Genomic DNA, 14,555 nt, shown 5'->3' on the forward strand with positions numbered 1-14,555 from the left:
TGACTTTTTAGTTAAACTGGTAAATGGATTGTGAACTTTTACTTGCTTATATATTGTCGATTAAATCCATCTATTACTCCATCTTTTAATCATTTACATTGTTTCTTCCTTTGTCATTTTGTGACAAAAAGGGGGAGAAGACTTTTGGTTTGATTGCTTATGGATATGAGTAGTACTATAATATGTGTAGCAATCATTATATTTTTCATATGTGTGCTGCTACTCAGGGGGAGTAAGTATAGATGAATGTTGTGTGTTTGCTAGTTTATGACAACTGGTGCATGATTCTTTATTATGCATGTGGTGCTTCTCTTATTTTTATATGAGTGTGTTTTGTCACAAATTTCACAAAGGAGGAGATTGTAAGTGCTATGGTCTCATGCTCCTTTGATTGTCAAATTTTGTTGTGCCAAAACCTCTATCCGTGTCGTGTGTTTGTATGTTGATATGTATATGATCAAGACACTACATCACAATGGTTCAAGATATGTACGGTGCTCTGCTTCAAGAAATGTAAAATCATGTACTTTAAGTATATATGTTCAGAGCTACATCGATAAGAAGAGTACATTTCAAAACTCAAGTACATTTCAAGACTCAAGTACAACTTAAGATGAAGTTTAAGTTCAAGCTTTCGAAGATCTCAAGATCAAGCTACATCAAGATAGAGATCTCAAGCTTCATAAGGTTCAAAGGTCATCCTACATCTGAAAGGATGAAGTTCAATGTTCATACTTAATGTTCCAGGTATGATAAACCTTAGATTGACCTTAGGGTAGGTCATTTTGTATAAATAATTCAAAATGAATCTATTTATATGAATTGGTCTGTTCTAAGACTAGTCCTGGACCTTGTTCGACTAGTTCTAGCATTGGTTCGACCAGTCCAAGAAATTCTACGACCAGTCCTAAGTTGTTGAAGATTTTCAGAATTTTTTTAGTTACTCTATGACCAGTCCTTGAGACTGTTCGACCGGTCGTAGAGAGGTCACGACTCGACCTTCGACCAGTCCTAGAACTACGACTCGAACTCCAGCAATCAAATCTGGTTGTCTATGACCAGTCCTGGGTCAGCTATGACCGGTCGTAGGTGGTCCATGACCAGTCGTAGACTCCCTAAGACTAGTCGTAGAACGGTTTTTAAGATCACGCTAAAAAATTTCACAATACCGTTGGTTCTACGATTAGTCGAGGGGTTCCTAGGACCAGTCGTAGACGTGATCTTTTCATCTATAAATTGAACACGAATTTTAGAGTTTTTAATCGATGAATATCAGGAAAATTCAAGCCTCCTCTCTGAGATAAGTTTGTTTATTTTAAGCTACACTATGCATATTTAATATTCTTTTTGTTAGCTTTTTTTATTTGATTTTATTCCTATATTCTAATCTTATTTGAAAAGAGGAATTGTTGTATTCCTTCTTCTTGGAATCAAAATCAAATAGAGCTATGCCCATTTGATTTAATTTAAAATCAATTAGAACTTAGAACCATTATAAAGTGAGTATTGGACATTGAACGTTGATTCGAACCTCTACTCTAATTGGTTTTACCGGGCTACAAGATAAAGGAGAAATCTAGGTATTTTACGTTTATGTAAAATTTCTATTCTTTTGGTTTTTGTTTAAGATTTTCTAGAAAAATCTCATTGTGTGGTTATCTGAGGAGAGTCGGAAAACTCAGACAGTGTGAATTTTTGGATTGTGTAAGCCCAAGTTAAAATGACATAATTGTGAAGGTTTTTGGTGAACCTGTGAAACCTATTTTGTTAGTGAACGCTAATATCCCCTGTGTGAGGATATTAAGAGTGGAGTACCATTCTGTGTGGCTGTTGTTGAACAGTTGGTGTACACACAGGTGAACCACTATAATTCTTTGTCTTATGGTTTGAATGCTTGCTTAAGTTTTATATCTTTTATCATTTAGATTTGGGGAATGTATGTGTGGATGTGAATGTTGTAAAATTTACATTTCAAGCACAGTGGGAATGTTATAATAATTTAGATTTAAATTCCTGCAATTTATTTAAATTTCTTGCTATTTATTTATTCCTCTTCGGTTTAAGTTTTTGATACAAAGGACGTTCTAGAAATAAGGTTGTCTTGCCATAAACCCTTGGTTTTTATGGTGTAAGGTTGTCCTTAGAACTGAATTCATATCAACCTCTTAATTCTTGTTTATTGAGGTTGCTTTTATTTTAGCATTGTGAATTGATTTATTTTATTTGGTTATCATATTCTTTTATTTTGTCGTTAAAGTTTTATTTTGGCATCGTCCTATTCACCCCCCCTCTAGGACGTATAGCTAGGCCATTTCAGTATCTATCATCAAGACTAGGTTCATTAGGGGTAGTTATGACTCAGGAAACATCATGGTCTTCCTTATGGTACTAATCCTTGTTAATATGATTATTAGTGTTAATCCTTGTTATATTATCTTATTTCTGTTACTTGCATTATTTAGGAGATTATTAGTCATTATAAAAATAATAGATAATATCAGTATATTTATGGACTCGTGTACCATCATTGTTAAAATGTGAGCTAATATAAAATATAACACTAATGTTAATAAACACTTTATAATTACTAAATTAACATTAAGATTAATTGCACACCAACTAGGGTTCAAATCCTAAAAATCTAAGTTTGGACTAAACTTTAGAATAAAACCCTAAGTCCTACATCAGAACCCTAAAAATAAGTAATTCAAACCCTAAGTCATATTAACCTTGACCATAAATACTTTGTAGAAACTTGATCTCATGTACAACTTCACAATCCATGGTAGGATTCAATCCTAAGGGTGTATGCGCTTCCTAGCAACGCCAATTGGCGATTTGATACATGAGGTGATGATTCTTCCCCATGAGCTTTCCATTTTCCCATTAGCCTAATTTATAGTTTTTATTTTAATTTGTAATTAATATCTCCATTTCATAGTCACATGTGTTAATTGTTGGAATTGAATTGGTACATTACATGCTTAATGTTTATCCTGCATATTTGTTCATGCTTGTGGATTATTTGTGGATTGCTTATGGAACTTAAACTGGTACACCAGTGGAAACCCTCACCTATATGTGTACACCCATACTTAGGATGTAACCCGATTGGTTGTGATCGTAATGGACGTTCGGCTTAGTGGTTATTGAATGGTGGTTTAAATTGACCATTGATGTGGGCTTACCATCCAGGGCTGTTGTGTCCAATAGTTTTTAAGGATGGTCTTTTATCGCATGGTTTTAATACTCGCCCTACATGGCTAATTTTGATATTTACCTTACGTGGCTTGTTCTGATATCACCCTATGTGACTTTGTTCTGGATACTTTCCCTATATGGGTTCGATATTTTATACCATGCAACCATGCGATGGTAAGCCATATATATTGTAATATGATTGGCCACTAGTCGACGGGTTTCCATTAAACATCCTAAGATGACAGTCTCATGAGCCGGGGATTGTGGTATGGGACCTATGCCTGAGCTGTCGGCCTACGCTGGTGAAGAACTTCCGTAATGACCTTGAGTTTATTTAAATTGGCTAATTGTAACTAGACTAATAACTGGTTGACTAATCATGCATACATGGCACAGACCAGCATCTATTGCTATCGTACGTGATATACGTATTTGATCGACTGGATGTTTTTCCTAGGTCGATGATTGCATTCCGCACAGTTGACCCGGGGTGTTGGTGACGAGCCCAAATTCCGCATGGATGAGCATCCCCAGGGCGTGACTGCATTCATACATCCATACATCTAATAAGACCTACATCATGTATTGTTTTGTATACTTTGCTTTATGATTATGCTTACTTAATGCGGGAGTGTCTAATCTTGAGGGAAATTCACACTGAGTTGGCTACTCATCCATCAAATATATATAACCGTACAGGTAGAACAGGTGGCCCTGGTGATATTCAGTTTCAGGCTGGTGAGGAGCTGGGTACAAGTGCTAGAGATGTATGGCTGTATTGCCACAAGGCGCTGCGTGATCTTGCGACTTTGATTTTATATGCATTTTGTTATCTCTCTTGTATAAATTGTGAAATTCATGTATTTATTAATTCATAGACATTGGTTTGTATAAGTCATTATAAGCAACCTCTTGTATAATTTAAATGAAATTGCAATTTTTCCTTTATGCTTACTTGTCCACTCTATGCTCACCTGCTTACTCTGATAGTTGAAAAAAAATATATACTTGAATTTGACCATCCTTTAAGGTTAACCCTCGGGTTTTTGGGAAACGAGTCATATACTCGGGTCTTGAAAAGTCGGGGTGTTACAAAGCTCCACTTGTTCCCAATCGTATTTTCAGCCTTAAGTCCTTGTATCGCTTTTATAAGGTCTTGAAAGGCTTGTAACATACCCTGATTGAAAAGCTCTTGCTTTTGAAAGTGTTTTAGAACCGAATCCTCTTGAGGTTTCTCTTGAATTGGAATTTGATTTAAGAAACCTTGAGGTGTAGCGGTTTGTCCATTCCTCCAACTTAAGTTTGGATGATTTCTCCAACTAGGATTGTAAGTGTTAGAGGTGGGCCCACTGAAAGGTCTTTGTAATTACTTATGGCATTAGATTGCTCATTCAATACCTCTTGAAAAGTAGATATAGTTGGGCAATTTTCAGTAGTGTGAATGTTGCAACCGCAAATACCGCAAGCAATTTCCTTAGCCTTATCCTTCTTTAATTCCATGGCCTCGAGTTTTCTAGTAAGATAAGCCATTTTAGCATTGATATCATCATCTTCTTTTAGGAAATACATTCCACTCATTTCCTTGGAATGAGTCGGCTTAGACGTAGTACTTGGTCTAGGGGAGATGTCCCATGATTGTGTGTTCTCAGCAAGCTTATTAAAGTAGTCCCACACCTCATCGACACCTTTATTCATAAACTCCCCATTACACATCGTCTTGACTAATTGGCACATGGAAGATGTTAGTCCATCATAAAAGAAATTCGTGATGTGCCATGTTTCAAAACCATGTTGTGGGCAAGAACTGACAAGATCCATGAACTGCTCCCAACATTGGAAGAATGTTTCATCTTTCCTTTGGGCGAAGTTCATGATCGACTTTCTAAGGGTGTTCGTCTTATAGTGTGGAAAAAATTTCTTGATGAACTCCCTTGTCATGTCATTCCATCTGCCAATAGATCGAGGTCATAGTGAATGTAACCACGTCTTAGCTTTCTCTTTCAAAGAAAAGGGAAAGAGTTTCAACTTGACCATGTCATCAGACATGTTAGAAAAGTATAAAGTAGCTATAATCTCATCAAACTCTTTCAGATGTAAATATGAATTTTCTGACTTAAGTTCATGAAATTTAGGAAGGAGTTGGATCACCCTTGGCTTGATATCCATGTGTCATGCATTCTCAGGAAAAACCATGCATGAGGGTGTACTCACCCCCGCCGATTATAAATAATCTCATAAAGTACAAGGCGGGGGTGCTTGATGCACCTCATTCTCATCCTGGATGTCCTTCACCCTAGGTTGGAGTTGAAGAGGTTGGTTTTCTGCCATCACTTCAATTAACTCAGGAGATCTCGAGCGGTGTCTAGTCCTGCGATGGATAGTCAACCCCTCAACCAATCCTCCTTCAGTCAAGAGATGTCGAGTGTTGTCACGAGCCCACTTGGGCATGAAACACTCGCAGCCTACAATTCAGATTCTAAACCTACATTTAAAAAAAGAAAAGAGAGGAAATAAAAATCTAAAAAGAAAGAGAGGGTTGGAAAGAAGTTATCGAATTGGAGTCCCTAAGTTAAAAAACTGCAAAACAAACCCAAATAAGTTAGTTTCTAAAAATAGAAAGTCTAAAAATAGAAAGTTCCTAAAACTTAAAATAGAAAGTAGACTAGTTTCTAAAAAAGGAAAATTCTCTAAAAAAGAAGAATAAAAAGTTTCTAAAGACAAATTAGGAAAGTTTTAAACCTAAATTAGAAAGTAAGAAAGTTTCTAAAGAAAACCTAGAATCAAAAAGTTTCTTAAAAATAAAATAAAAGAAAGATGAGTTAGTTTTTAAAATCAGAAAGAGTTTCTCAAAAGGGAAATCACTAACCTAGTTTTTAAAAGTAAAAGAAGTCTAGAATTAGATAATTTCTAAAAATAAAACACTAGTTCTAAAAATAGAAAAAAGTAAAGAAATTAGAAAGAGATTACCAAATTAGAAGTTTCTATCTCAGAATCCTACAAAATAGAAAAGTTATGATAGTTTCTAAAAATCAGAAAAATCTAAACCTAAAGTTAGAAAACCCTAATCTTAACTTAATTCTAAACTAGTAAATTTTAGAAAAACGTAACTGTTAATTCTCGGCAACGGCGCCAAAAACTTGTTCACACCCCAAGTATAAGGTTTTGATGTAGTAATAATCTCGATAAGACCGAGGTCAAATTCACAGGAACTGAACCTTGTACGTAATCTGAAAGTAACCAGAATTAGAAATAGAATAAGATGAAATTTAATCAGGAGAATTCAAGAGGATAATGGTAAAATATTACTCTAAAAGTTGTAATTTTCAAAGGTTGGAAACTAGGGATTCAGAGGATTCACTTGTAGAGATTAGGGAGATCTACACTTGATTCATGAACTCAACTGGACTTCGAGTCCCATCTTCATCCAGTTGGAAGATATATCATTAAAGCTCAATCTAAACTTCCTTTGATCTAGTTTTCAAGGAGATGAAAGGTATGAGAATTAGAGTTGATTCCATCACAAAACTTTGCCCATGAGACAAAGTAAACAACAGAATTAAACCAATCCACAACCAATCAGAAAGATGTATGAATGTTTGGAAGGATTCCATCATCCAACTATGTCCAAGGGGCAATGGTGAATAATAGAGCTACCTATCTTCACAATCAAAATAAGGGAAATGAAATACTTAAAGCCATCGCAGATCTATTACAATTTCAGTCACAACAAATCATTAAAAATTGAGAGCATTCCTAATAATCAAACTAAGATCAACATCAATTCAGTCTAACATGAATCGAAACCGTAGAATCATTCCCATCACGCCACAAACTTCACCTCTTAGCCCTAGCTAAGAGGTTTAGCTTGACATGATTGGGCTAGATCTCTCAAAAATCATAAGAAAACTAATAGACCCAGAAAAAAAAATCTAAAACCCTCTCTCTCTCTCTTCCGAAGATTGAATGCACTCTCCACGTCTCTCTCCCTCCTTTATAAGAAATTCCAGTCGGTGGCTGCGTGTAGAGCTGGAGTCGGTGCATGGAGAGATGGACAGCTGTTTACGCACGACAGTCGGCTATGAAAGAAATCTCGTGCGCAAGATTCTTTATGCAGCTACCGCGGCAGGTCTTCCACAACAGCATGCGAACAGCGCTCATCTCGTGTGTTCACCGTCCCGAACTTCATTCTGACACCTAGGATAGACTTATGGCGTCCTGTTGCAACGTGTGGACGGTCCAGATCGTCCACCCGATCATCTACTGATTGCATAACTGCCGCAAAAATAGGACAGCTTCCGGACGCGAAAACAGGGCCTGCGCACGCTCCTTGCGCTGTGACGTTAGTGGAGCCCATGATCATTCTCGGTTGAGAAATCCACACCATCCATAAGCTTTGTATCGAGATTTCAGCTGGAGAGGGCCGATTTTGGAATGTCATTGACACGGCCGAAGGTAGTAATCACGCTGTAATCGGTGCAGGGTAGTCCATTTGTAACTGTTGAAACCAGCACGTGTGCCTGCATGAGTGCACAAGGTCAACATGGGTTTTACAAGATCGAGCCACTATGCATGATGGACGGATCGGATTGAGCGTTTGGACCATGATGATGGCCCACTGAGTTCATCCGCACCCTCTGTTTCGCAGACGGAAACAGAGGTTTCCATTTTGAGTCGGTCAACAGTCTGTTGACCGACTTCACTGGCTTAGTGCAATGCTGGTGCACCCGTTTTGATGCACTGTTCGATGAGAATTGGCCACACAGTGATGCTAGTGGGAGATCTGTACCGTTCATCCGTTTTTCCATCCAATTTGATGGGTTAAGTCTAAGATTGAAGTAAATCTAGAGATCAAGTGGGCCCAAAAGTGACGGTTTATTGGCTGATCTATCTGTTAGGCCACTCCCACAGGGATCTAAGATATGAAATTCGACGTGTACAGTTAATTTATGGCTCTCAGACCATATTTGACGTTTAGAGCAGAACATATGGTGGAAACATTGTGATCTTGCATTCTGGATGAATTTCATGCCTTTTTAGTGTGAAATACTAGATTTTCTCGAATCCCGGGCGTGTAAATTCTTCAATCTCAGTCCCCTGGAGTCCATCCCTTGCCTTGCTAATTTATGAGCGTCAAATCCACGCTTTTAGTACTCTTTTTCAGTCCAGGCTCCTAAATACACCCTGCATTACAAACACGATTAAAATAGGCCATTAAACAATATCATGTTCACGAAATCAAGTAATAATTGGGATTTAATATGCAGTATTTGACCCTCAATACTCAACTTATAGAATCTCTTCAAAATCCTTTGTTTTCCAAACTTCTAACCTTAGGTTTTACCCATGTTAGGGTTTTGGGCCTTGATAGTTGATTTGTGGTGGTCCCTCCGATGAGTCATAAATATTGCATATTTAACTCCTATTATGCATTTCTTTTCTATGCATTTAACTAATAAGTTGATCTAGTTAAGTATATTTTAAACATGCGAGGTGATTTTGGAGTCTAAGGTGAAAATGTGGTTAAAGCAACGGTTTAAAGGCTGGAAGATAATCAACTAAAGAATTAAAGAATTAGAACCAAAGATTAAATAATTAAAGCCCAAGAGATGATGATAAAGTATGTTGAGGAATCAAGAAAGAAGTTCAACAAACCATATTTGAAGAAAAGTAAAGAAACGAAGATCAGAAAAGGTGGACTGAATTTTAGGCCAAAAATAAAAATAAAAATTCAAAGTCCAGATTTGTAGGGCCAGGAAGTCAATTTAAAAAATTTAGTAAATGATCCCACAGTTTCATTGGACACTTTTCACCAAGTTTGATCGATCGAAGGTTGGAGCTCGATCGATTGACAATGAGTGGAATACTTATTGGACATTTTTTGTGCATGCTCTATCGATCGGCTGACTTTGTTTGATCGATTGAGGAATCATCGATGCCTCTCGATCGATCGAGTATTTTGATCGATGATTTTGCGGGAAATTTTAGAAGTGCAGAACTTGTTCTTAACTTCAATTAGAACTCGTCAAGGCGGTGCAAAGTCAGTTCTAAAGGCTATTTAAAGGGTTATAGACTCATTTTTATCACACCACAAAAATGTAAATGCGAGCAAACAACAAACCCAGATCAAACCCTGGGTATTAGAAATTCGGATCTAACACCATTGTCAATCCGTGCACTTTGCGGAAGCAAGATAAATGAAGATAATCACTATAATAATGCAGGATAATAAACTAAAAGCAAATAATTCACAAACACACAATATTTTATGTGAAAAAACTACAACACAAAGTGACATATATCTACTATAATCAAAACCTTAGAGTTGTACAGACTTACCTTCTTCGATTACAGATATACCCAATCTTTCCTTGTGATGCGCACCTCTAGGAAACCCCTATATCCCTGGAGAAATCATTCCCAAGCCATTTTCAAGTGTAGTAAACCCTCTCCCTTGGCAAACCCTAGCTCCTTAAGAGAAAATACTCGTATAGAATATAGCCCTAATGAAAAACTAGACTTAAATACCATATTTCATGCAAAATTGTGAAACCCATCATCAGTTGATCGACGTCGGTCACACCACGGTTGACCGATGGTCGATCGTACATCACAGTGAGTCACGTTTGACCATGGAATTCCATGGTCCACCGTGAACATCACAAAAAGTCATGATTGACCGTAAATTCTCACAGTTGACCGTGACTTGCATAATGCAAGGCATCATCTACATGACACTTTCATCTCAAACAAAGCCCTCCCATTAACTGACCCAAACTAATGGTTGGGATGAGAATTTAATATCAAACCATCAGCAAACCAATATTAATCTTACACTTTCCAATAACCATGCATTTGCCACATTTGCACACAACGTACTTATCATATTATGAAAAGGATATTATGGGGTTTGAGTCCATGTTCACTACAAGAAAAGGGGGCTTTAGCCTCGGTTGAAAAAATGGAGGCTAAATGTGCTTTTTAGCCTTGATTGCTAAGGAAATGAGGCTAAAAGTTCATTTTTCACCTCAGTTGGTAGGGAATTGAGGCTAAAAGTCTACTTTTTAGCCTTAGTTGCAAAGTAACTGAGGCGAAAGGTCTACTTTTTAGCCTCAGTTGTATAGGAACCGAGGCAAAATGTCTACTTTTTAGCCCTAGTTGCATGGGAACCGAGGCAAAAAGGCTACTTTTTAGCCTCAGTTGCTAGGGAACTGAGGCTAAAAGTCTACTTTTTAGCCTCAGTTGCATAGTAACCGAGGCGAAAGGTCTACTTTTTAGCCTTAGTCGTATAGGAACCAAGGCGAAAGGTCTACTTTTTAGCCTCAGTTGTATAGGAATCGAGGCAAAAGGTCTGCTTTTTAGCCTAGTTGCATAGGAATCGAGGCGAAAGGGCTACTTTTTAGCCTCAGTTGCATAAGAAACAAGGTGAAAGGTCTACTTTTTAGCCTTAGTTGCATAGGAATCGAGCAAAAAGTCTACTTTTTAGCCTCAGTTCCATAGAAACTAAGGCGAAAGGTCTACATTTTAGCCTCAGTTCCACAAGAACCGAGGTGGAAGGTCTACATTTTAGCCTCAGTTGCATGCGAAACGAGGCCAAAGGTCTACATTTTAGCTTCAATTACATAGGAACCAAGGCCAAAAGTCTACTTTTTAGCCTATGTTGCATTGGAACTAAGGATAAAAGTCTAAATTTAAGAATATTGAAAAAAATTGTGAATCTTGAAAGAATTAATGATTTTTAAAAATTTTGACAATTGTGAAAAAATTGAGAGTTTTGAAAAAAATTTGAATTTTGAATTTTCTAAGAACTAAGAATTTTTTAAAAATTTGAGAACTTTTAAAAAATTAAGAATAAAAAAATGATAATTATGAAAAAGTATGAATTTTTTAAAAAAATTGAGAATTTTTAAAAAATTCAAAATTTTGAAAATTTTTGAAAAAAAAATAAGAATTTTGAATTTGAGAATCTCAAAAGAAATTGGAAACTATTAAAAAGTTGAGAAATTTCAAATAATTAAAAATTCTGAAAAAAAAAATTAAGAATTTCTAAAACTATTAAGAATTGATTTTATTTTTATTTTTGATAATTTTGAAAAAACTGAGAATTTTAATTTTTTTTTGATAAATTTCAACAAATTTATAATCTTGAAAAAATTTAGAATTAAAAAAATAAAATAAGAATCTTGATTTTTTTTCTTTTTGAGAATTTTTGTAAAATTGATAAAATTAAGAATTAATTTTAGTGCAGGAACCCAAAAATGAAATAGATCCAAATCTCATTTTGGGCCCTGCAAATGAACGGACTTGATTTCCGGATTGCCTCGCCACATGTACCATAGAGAGATGCGTATACCATGTTCCATTTCTTACGGATCCAGTATATCATCTCCATGCCTTTTATTCATCTTAAAACTTGAAAGCTCGAAGCAGAGCTCTCTCTCAAAATCCCCATGCTCTGAAAGGAAAACAGAGCGAAATCGTGTTTTACTTCTGCAATTCTATCTGTTAAAATCCCCAAGCTCTGAAAGGAAAACAGATCGAATTCGCGTTCAACTTCTGCAATTCGATCCTTTACAATGCCTAGAAACGTCAATTCTGTCCTCCACACCATCAATCTCTTCACCGATTTCAGGTACTCGTTCTCTCTTTTCTTTTTTCTACTGATTTCTCAACTAAAATCCTCTCGAAAATCAGAAATCGGGGCAGAAATCTCTCATTTTCGTGCGTTTTCTCCATTTGGCCGTTCAAAATCCAATTTCTGCATTTTTTGGTTCGATCTGAGGAGTTTTTTTTTTTTTTTTTTCTGTTTGCATTGAAATCTTACTCAGGAAGTGGAAAATCCTGTCATTTTTTGCTCATTTGCTGGATTTGAGCAGTTTCTGCATTGTAATATCAGCGATTAGGGTTTGGTGTTCGATTTGAGAGCAAAACCTTGTTCTCTGCTGTGAAATCTGCTCCTCCATTGCCGATTTTCGTGTAGGCTAGATAAACAAGGGGCATATAATCGTTGTTGGTACAACATATAAATCGTGGAACTAATCATTATTGTTTAAAGTCAATGCATAAAATCGTGGTTGGTACAGCATATAAATCTGCATATAACTTGCTGCAAATTGCCTTGTTTATTTGTTTTCTTCTTTATTTCTTATGTCCGGTGTTACTGGGATTCATTTATTTCAAGTTTTGCAGAACTAATCATTCTTGTTTATGAAATCAAGGTTAGGTGGTTACTAACTTCGCTGTCAAATCGAGGTTTTGTCCATTAGGAATTTCAACTGTTTGTAACTCAGCTATACTGCCATTTCATATTTTTCTTAGAAAGCGTTGACCTTTTACGTGGCATATGAACCCGAGGAAACCTTGGGACCGTGTCTTGTGCCCTTTCTTCCAGCCACGCAATTATTTATTTTATTTTAATTTTCCCTTTGTATTTACAGATTTCCCAACTGAAGTTCGGAAGTAGTGAAACTTTTTTCTGAAAACAATTTCCCGGCAACATTTGTAGGTTTGTTTTCTGGGCCAATTGCAACTATTCAAGTTCCTACTATCAACATTTGCAGGTTTGTTTTCTGGGTCAAGAACATTGCTCCAGGTTGCTTCTATAAAATTTTTAAATCTAGTACACTTCTTTTTTCTTTTATTTTTTAGAAGGACTTTTCCGTTGGGAGTTCCATTACTTGCTACCCAAAACATCTACACTGAACACTTGACACGCCATCAACTCCCATGAAGCAAAATGTATTTTTTTTTGTCTACATTTTTTGTTTTGAGAATTGACGATTTGTTTTTTTTATTTTTTTGTTAAAAATGATTTTTGAAAGCTAAGAAAAAGATTTGTACATCTTTCATTTTCAAGTTTGAATTAGCCAAGTTTATGGAAAACTAATGAACTTTACAAAAGAATGGCTGGAACCATGAATTCAACTCTCTCTCGCTCTCTCTATCCATATATTTCTCTATATTATACATAGACACATATATAATGGTATATGTTCAAATGAGATTGGTATTCTACTGCATGCAGGTGTCATGACTGCATATATAGCATTTGGGAATAAAGATATTAAATCCAGAGCTGAGAGATTTTTGAGCAGTATCACAAATTCAATTGAGACAGTTCTGAGGTGCAATGTGGAAGTCAGAATGGGACTTATTGCAGATGGGGAAAATTCTATTAACAGGATAAAAGCAGTCAAGTCACCAGATTCTATGGCAGTGGCATGGAAGCAGATGGAAATGATTAGGATGATGGGCAGGCACTGAAATGCAGATAATAGCAGATAAAGTACTTCATCATATTAGGGCCCATGTAAAGAACAACTCAATTTGACCAGAAATGGCTTTAATGGTTATGAGTGTATGCTGCGAAGAACCCCAGATTCGTGAGATTTGTTTATTTTAGAAAATTGAGAATGGGTTCTGATTGAGCACGTGCAGGTTCGAGGGCTCCCTTGTGCCCGCAATTTCCATGTGAAATGCATTGACGAGTGGCTCTAGCTGAATATGAAGTGCCCCCGCTGCCGCTACTCCATCTTCCCTAACCTCGACCTCAGCGCCCTCTCCAACCTTCATGCTGACTCTGGGTGCCCTCTGCTAGTGTTTTGACGGCCACACGCTATGTGCACACATAGCTAGCAGGCCAAAGCTACCTGTTGAGGTTGCAGGGCCTGCTACGCACAATCCGAATGGAGAATGCTAGTGGATGCAATGATGATGCTGGCCTGGAAGCAGCAGAAGATGGACGGGCAGTGTTATGTCAAGGTCCACCAAGCACGATGGCACCGGTGATGATGGACGCGGCCATGACTTTGTATTATTTGTGGAACCTAATGTTATGTAACAGTTTGATTGAGTTAAACTTTAAATAGATTGTCGTTAACTAATTTGTTGGTATTGTGGCTTTCATGATTGATTGTTTCATGAGTGTATTGAATGAATGGATTTGTAGTTTAAATAAATATTAAAAAAATAAACATTTTTAGCCTCAATTTGTAACTGAGGCTTGGATTAGCCTCAGTTGTTGAGAACCAAGGCTGAAATTCCGTGGCTAAAGGCTTTAGCCTCGGTTGTTGAGAACCGAGGTTAAAAATAGATTTAGCTTCAATTGGAGGCAACTGAGGCTAAAATTTGGATTTAGTCTCAGTTGGAAACAATGGAGGCTAAAATTTTGATTTAGCCTTATTTCAAGAAAACTGAAGCTAAAAAGGTTCTTTTAGCTTCACTTGAAGAACCGAGGCTATAAAAGTCATATTAGCCTCTGTTGCTAAAACTGAGGCTAAAGCCTTTTAGCCACGGGGGTTTCAACCTCGGTTTGGATAACTGAGGCAAAACTGAGGCTAAAGGTTTTAGCCTCACTT

General features: G+C 36.7%; 1 non-coding gene across 1 annotated transcript; it reads left to right on the forward strand.

Annotated features, from left to right (window-relative positions):
- Window positions 1-4,984: 4,984 nt before the first annotated feature.
- LOC131247726 (small nucleolar RNA R71) lies at window positions 4,985-5,091 on the forward strand. Its single transcript, XR_009171997.1, has one exon. It is a non-coding gene; the product is annotated as a small nucleolar RNA R71 (small nucleolar RNA).
- The last annotated feature ends 9,464 nt before the right edge of the window (window positions 5,092-14,555 follow it).

Source organism: Magnolia sinica, chromosome 5, assembly GCF_029962835.1.
Source record: "Magnolia sinica isolate HGM2019 chromosome 5, MsV1, whole genome shotgun sequence".
In the NCBI taxonomy this organism is placed as follows: Eukaryota; Viridiplantae; Streptophyta; class Magnoliopsida; order Magnoliales; family Magnoliaceae; genus Magnolia; species Magnolia sinica.